Source organism: Pimephales promelas, chromosome 20, assembly GCF_988280905.1.
Source record: "Pimephales promelas chromosome 20, fPimPro1.hap1.1, whole genome shotgun sequence".
NCBI lineage: Eukaryota > Metazoa > Chordata > Actinopteri > Cypriniformes > Leuciscidae > Pimephales > Pimephales promelas.
In genome coordinates, this window is record NC_142788.1 from 23,509,712 (window position 1) to 23,515,711 (window position 6,000).

Sequence of the window (6,000 nt, forward strand, 5' to 3'; positions counted from 1 at the left end):
CTCCAATCTTCTCAAAACTCTGGATTATGATAGAAGGCTGCGAGACTTTGACCTGAGTGCAAAAATGGAGGCTCTAGACCCTTCCAGAGCTGAGATATCAAAATTCAAAATTTCGACCCGAAAAAAAAAACGACAGTGTTACCCCTTTTGTTTTTTTTCATTTTTGGGCGAAAAATTAAGTTTCTCCAATCTTCTCAAAACTCTGGATTATGATAGAAGGCCGCGAGACTTTGACCTGAGTGCAAAAATGGAGGCTCTAGACCCTTCCAGAGCTGAGATATCAAAATTCAAAATTTCGACCCGAAAAAAAAACGACAGTGTTACCCCTTTCGTTTTTTTTCATTTTTGGGCGAAAAATTAAGTTTCTCCGATCTTCTCAAAACTCTGGATTATGATAGAGGGCTGTGAGACTTAGACCTGAGTGCAAAAATGGAGGCTCTAGACTCTTCCAGAGCTGAGATATCAAAATTCAAAATTTCGACCCGAAAAAAAAACGACAGTGTTACCCCTTTTGTTTTTTTTCATTTTTGGGCGAAAAATTAAGTTTCTCCAATCTTCTCAAAACTCTGGATTATGATAGAGGGCTGTGAGACTTAGACCTGAGTGCAAAAATGGAGGCTCTAGACCCTTCCAGAGCTGAGATATCAAAATTCAAAATTTCGACCCGAAAAAAAAACGACAGTGTTACCCCTTTCGTTTTTTTTCATTTTTGGGCGAAAAATTAAGTTTCTCCAATCTTCTCAAAACTCTGGATTATGATAGAAGGCTGCGAGACTTTGACCTGAGTGCAAAAATGGAGGCTCTAGACCCTTCCAGAGCTGAGATATCAAAATTCAAAATTTCGACCCGAAAAAAAAACGACAGTGTTACCCCTTTTGTTTTTTTTCATTTTTGGGCGAAAAATTAAGTTTCTCCAATCTTCTCAAAACTCTGGATTATGATAGAGGGCCACGAAACTTTGACCTGAGTGCAAAAATGGATGATCTAGACCCTTCCAGAGCTGAGATATCAAAATTCAAAATTTCGACCCGAAAAAAAAACGACAGTGTTACCCCTTTCGTTTTTTTTCATTTTTGGGCGAAAAATTAAGTTTCTCCAATCTTCTCAAAACTCTGGATTATGATAGAAGGCTGCGAGACTTAGACCTGAGTGCAAAAATGGAGGCTCTAGACTCTTCCAGAGCTGAGATATCAAAATTCAAAATTTCGACCCGAAAAAAAAACGACAGTGTTACCCCTTTTGTTTTTTTTCATTTTTGGGCGAAAAATTAAGTTTCTCCAATCTTCTCAAAACTCTGGATTATGATAGAAGGCTGCGAGACTTTGACCTGAGTGCAAAAATGGAGGCTCTAGACCCTTCCAGAGCTGAGATATCAAAATTCAAAATTTCGACCCGAAAAAAAAAAACGACAGTGTTACCCCTTTTGTTTTTTTTCATTTTTGGGCGAAAAATTAAGTTTCTCCAATCTTCTCAAAACTCTGGATTATGATAGAAGGCCGCGAGACTTTGACCTGAGTGCAAAAATGGAGGCTCTAGACCCTTCCAGAGCTGAGATATCAAAATTCAAAATTTCGACCCGAAAAAAAAACGACAGTGTTACCCCTTTCGTTTTTTTTCATTTTTGGGCGAAAAATTAAGTTTCTCCGATCTTCTCAAAACTCTGGATTATGATAGAGGGCTGTGAGACTTAGACCTGAGTGCAAAAATGGAGGCTCTAGACCCTTCCAGAGCTGAGATATCAAAATTCAAAATTTCGACCCGAAAAAAAAACGACAGTGTTACCCCTTTCGTTTTTTTTCATTTTTGGGCGAAAAATTAAGTTTCTCCAATCTTCTCAAAACTCTGGATTATGATAGAAGGCTGCGAGACTTTGACCTGAGTGCAAAAATGGAGGCTCTAGACCCTTCCAGAGCTGAGATATCAAAATTCAAAATTTCGACCCGAAAAAAAAAACGACAGTGTTACCCCTTTCGTTTTTTTTCATTTTTGGGCGAAAAATTAAGTTTCTCCAATCTTCTCAAAACTCTGGATTATTATAGAGGGCCACGAAACTTTGACCTGAGTGCAAAAATGGAGGCTCTAGACCCTTCCAGAACTGAGATATCGAAATTCAAAATTTCGACCCGAAAAAAAAATGACAGTGTTACCCCTTTCGTTTTTTTTTTCGTTTTTGGGCGAAAAATTAAGTTTCTCCAATCTTCTCAAAACTCTGGATTATGATAGAGGGCTGTGAGACTTTGACCTGAGTGCAAAAATGGAGGCTCTAGACCCTTCCAGAGCTGAGATATCAAAATTCAAAATTTCGACCCGAAAAAAAAACGACAGTGTTACCCCTTTCGTTTTTTTTCATTTTTGGGCGAAAAATTTCGTTTCTCCAATCTTCTCAAAACTCTGGATTATGATAGAGGGCTGTGAGACTTTGACCTGAGTGCAAAAATGGAGGCTCTAGACCCTTCCAGAGCTGAGATATCAAAATTCAAAATTTCGACCCGAAAAAAAAAACCGACAGTGTTACCCCTTTTGTTTTTTTTCATTTTTGGGCGAAAAATTAAGTTTCTCCAATCTTCTCAAAACTCTGGATTATGATAGAAGGCCGCGACACTTTGACCTGAGTGAGAAAATGGAGGCTCTAGACCCTTCCAGAGCTGAGATATCAAAATTCAAAATTTCGACCCGAAAAAAAAACGACAGTGTTACCCCTTTCGTTTTTTTTCATTTTTGGGCGAAAAATTAAGTTTCTCCGATCTTCTCAAAACTCTGGATTATGATAGAGGGCTGTGAGACTTAGACCTGAGTGCAAAAATGGAGGCTCTAGACTCTTCCAGAGCTGAGATATCAAAATTCAAAATTTCGACCCGAAAAAAAAACGACAGTGTTACCCCTTTTGTTTTTTTTCATTTTTGGGCGAAAAATTAAGTTTCTCCAATCTTCTCAAAACTCTGGATTATGATAGAGGGCTGTGAGACTTTGACCTGAGTGCAAAAATGGAGGCTCTAGACCCTTCCAGAGCTGAGATATCAAAATTCAAAATTTCGACCCGAAAAAAAAACGACAGTGTTACCCCTTTCGTTTTTTTTCATTTTTGGGCGAAAAATTAAGTTTCTCCAATCTTCTCAAAACTCTGGATTATGATAGAGGGCCACGAAACTTTGACCTGAGTGCAAAAATGGATGATCTAGACCCTTCCAGAGCTGAGATATCAAAATTCAAAATTTCGACCCGAAAAAAAAAAACGACAGTGTTACCCCTTTTGTTTTTTTTTGTTTTTGGGCGAAAAATTAAGTTTCTCCAATCTTCTCAAAACTCTGGATTATGATAGAAGGCTGCGAGACTTAGACCTGAGTGCAAAAATGGAGGCTCTAGACTCTTCCAGAGCTGAGATATCAAAATTCAAAATTTCGACCCGAAAAAAAAACGACAGTGTTACCCCTTTTGTTTTTTTTCATTTTTGGGCGAAAAATTAAGTTTCTCCAATCTTCTCAAAACTCTGGATTATGATAGAAGGCTGCGAGACTTTGACCTGAGTGCAAAAATGGAGGCTCTAGACCCTTCCAGAGCTGAGATATCAAAATTCAAAATTTCGACCCGAAAAAAAAAACGACAGTGTTACCCCTTTCGTTTTTTTTCATTTTTGGGCGAAAAATTAAGTTTCTCCGATCTTCTCAAAACTCTGGATTATGATAGAGGGCTGTGAGACTTAGACCTGAGTGCAAAAATGGAGGCTCTAGACTCTTCCAGAGCTGAGATATCAAAATTCAAAATTTCGACCCGAAAAAAAAACGACAGTGTTACCCCTTTTGTTTTTTTTCATTTTTGGGCGAAAAATTAAGTTTCTCCAATCTTCTCAAAACTCTGGATTATGATAGAGGGCTGTGAGACTTAGACCTGAGTGCAAAAATGGAGGCTCTAGACCCTTCCAGAGCTGAGATATCAAAATTCAAAATTTCGACCCGAAAAAAAAACGACAGTGTTACCCCTTTCGTTTTTTTTCATTTTTGGGCGAAAAATTAAGTTTCTCCAATCTTCTCAAAACTCTGGATTATGATAGAGGGCTGTAAGACTTAGACCTGAGTGCAAAAATGGAGGCTCTAGACTCTTCCAGAGCTGAGATATCAAAATTCAAAATTTCGACCCGAAAAAAAAACGACAGTGTTACCCCTTTTGTTTTTTTTCATTTTTGGGCGAAAAATTAAGTTTCTCCAATCTTCTCAAAACTCTGGATTATGATAGAAGGCTGCGAGACTTTGACCTGAGTGCAAAAATGGAGGCTCTAGACCCTTCCAGAGCTGAGATATCAAAATTCAAAATTTCGACCCGAAAAAAAAAACGACAGTGTTACCCCTTTTGTTTTTTTTTTGTTTTTGGGCGAAAAATTAAGTTTCTCCAATCTTCTCAAAACTCTGGATTATGATAGAAGGCTGCGAGACTTAGACCTGAGTGCAAAAATGGAGGCTCTAGACTCTTCCAGAGCTGAGATATCAAAATTCAAAATTTCGACCCGAAAAAAAAACGACAGTGTTACCCCTTTCGTTTTTTTTCGTTTTTGGGCGAAAAATTTAGTTTCTCCAATCTTCTCAAAACTCTGGATTATGATAGAGGGCCACGAAACTTTGACCTGAGTGCAAAAATGGATGATCTAGACCCTTCCAGAGCTGAGATATCAAAATTCAAAATTTCGACCCGAAAAAAAAAACGACAGTGTTACCCCTTTTGTTTTTTTTTCATTTTTGGGCGAAAAATTAAGTTTCTCCAATCTTCTCAAAACTCTGGATTATGATAGAAGGCCGCGAGACTTTGACCTGAGTGCAAAAATGGAGGCTCTAGACCCTTCCAGAGCTGAGATATCAAAATTCAAAATTTCGACCCGAAAAAAAAAACGACAGTGTTACCCCTTTCGTTTTTTTTCATTTTTGGGCGAAAAATTAAGTTTCTCCGATCTTCTTAAAACTCTGGATTATGATAGAGGGCTGTGAGACTTAGACCTGAGTGCAAAAATGGAGGCTCTAGACTCTTCCAGAGCTGAGATATCAAAATTCAAAATTTCGACCCGAAAAAAAAACGACAGTGTTACCCCTTTTGTTTTTTTTCATTTTTGGGCGAAAAATTAAGTTTCTCCAATCTTCTCAAAACTCTGGATTATGATAGAGGGCTGTGAGACTTTGACATGAGTGCAAAAATGGAGGCTCTAGACCCTTCCAGAGCTGAGATATCAAAATTCAAAATTTCGACCCGAAAAAAAAAACGACAGTGTTACCCCTTTTGTTTTTTTTCATTTTTGGGCGAAAAATTAAGTTTCTCCAATCTTCTCAAAACTCTGGATTATGATAGAGGGCCACGAAACTTTGACCTGAGTGCAAAAATGGATGATCTAGACCCTTCCAGAGCTGAGATATCAAAATTCAAAATTTCGACCCGAAAAAAAAACGACAGTGTTACCCCTTTCGTTTTTTTTCATTTTTGGGCGAAAAATTAAGTTTCTCCAATCTTCTCAAAACTCTGGATTATGATAGAAGGCTGCGAGACTTAGACCTGAGTGCAAAAATGGAGGCTCTAGACTCTTCCAGAGCTGAGATATCAAAATTCAAAATTTCGACCCGAAAAAAAAACGACAGTGTTACCCCTTTTGTTTTTTTTCATTTTTGGGCGAAAAATTAAGTTTCTCCAATCTTCTCAAAACTCTGGATTATGATAGAAGGCTGCGAGACTTTGACCTGAGTGCAAAAATGGAGGCTCTAGACCCTTCCAGAGCTGAGATATCAAAATTCAAAATTTCGACCCGAAAAAAAAAACGACAGTGTTACCCCTTTTGTTTTTTTTCATTTTTGGGCGAAAAATTAAGTTTCTCCAATCTTCTCAAAACTCTGGATTATGATAGAAGGCCGCGAGACTTTGACCTGAGTGCAAAAATGGAGGCTCTAGACCCTTCCAGAGCTGAGATATCAAAATTCAAAATTTCGACCCGAAAAAAAAACGACAGTGTTACCCCTTTCGTTTTTTTTC